The 1342-nt window shown below is 44.3% G+C and overlaps 1 protein-coding gene across 2 annotated transcripts in view; it reads right to left on the bottom strand.

The window, feature by feature from the left end:
- Window positions 1-1342, bottom strand: part of LOC109475465 (pyruvate dehydrogenase protein X component-like) — an 8814-nt gene that overhangs the window by 3656 nt on the left and 3816 nt on the right. The gene's annotated exons all lie outside the window — the stretch shown is intronic.

Below are 1342 nucleotides of genomic sequence, written 5' to 3'. Positions count from 1 at the left end.
ACATTTTTCCCCATAAATTGCTTGCCTCAAGTTCCAAGTGGAAAATGTATGACTTAATGGTCATATTCNGTTTCACTTGTCGAACTTGAAGGCACCGTTGGCCCCCGGTTAGGGGTCAGAGCGTGGAACCTATGCCCAATTTTCCCTGTACGTTAACATTTTTTTTCTGGCAGTTCAAAACCTGAAGTTGCAGGAAATGGCTTCCATTTGTATTTAGATAAAGAAAAATGCTTCAGCTTCCCCCCTCTGGAGGGGGGCCATGCCCCCCTCCAGACCTCCCCCCCACGACGCTCACGCGTCGTCTCGGGTGCTACGCACCCTCCTCCGGGGTACTCTCAAATCCTGGGGAGAACCCTGAATAGATACTACTAAAAAAAAGGGCTCTAAGATTTCTTACCATAAACAGTTACTTTTTGGATGAAGATATGTGTTCAAATAAAATGATATGTGTGTCATACACCTACCTACATTGTACCTAGATCTACATGTACAAAAAGTTCTGCCAGTTCCAAAACGAACAGTGGACAGCTGCAGCATCATACAACAAAAATTTCATACAGTGTCATACAAGTTACAACACCAATTCTAATTCTTCATGACCCCTAACCCTTACCCTTTCCCCCCTGCCACATGTCTCATGGATGTGAACTCTGACGATGAGGCCGCCTCTGTGGCCGCAGGTACAGGGGCTTCAGCGGGGGTGTCCGCTGCAGCAGAGGGAGTGCCTGTCTCAGTAGGGATGTCCACTTGAGTGTAGTCTTCACCTTCAGGCACCATCAGGGCTATCAATGCATTGATGCGAACATTCTTTGTGTTCCCTGGTACCTATAAGAGACAAGAGACATCAATTAAAAATGTCAGACATACATGTACCTTGACAATTGCCAGGTAACAGAAAGTATGGAAAGTCTAGAAAAAAACTACAATCCCTGGTCCACATTCTAACACTAGCCATACATGATTACTTGTCATGCCTGTACTCTCATCTGCCGAATAAATACCCCCCCCCCGGAATAAACGTACCCCCCGGACAAATCTTCAAAATCAAATAAACATACCCCCGGAATAAACGTACCCCCCGGAAAATTACCAAAATTGACGGGTAACCTGTGTCTCTTGTACTAAAATGCGCCCCTACTGATATATACGCAAATCTTTAACTGTTATTTGCAATTAGGAATTGAAATAGACAAAAAAAAGGGGCATTTAATATTTCGTATTTTGATAAGCACCACCCATGACAATAGAACATTCAGACGAATTTATGCACGCGGTGATTGCAAAAACCGGCCCAAAGATGACAAGTTTCTCGCTACAGTACGCGTTTATAAACGTCTTCACG

This window comes from Branchiostoma belcheri, unplaced genomic scaffold (assembly GCF_001625305.1).
Source record: "Branchiostoma belcheri isolate BF01 breed outbred unplaced genomic scaffold, Haploidv18h27 scaffold34, whole genome shotgun sequence".
NCBI lineage: Eukaryota > Metazoa > Chordata > Leptocardii > Amphioxiformes > Branchiostomatidae > Branchiostoma > Branchiostoma belcheri.
This window is presented reverse-complemented; position numbering and strand designations above follow the sequence as displayed.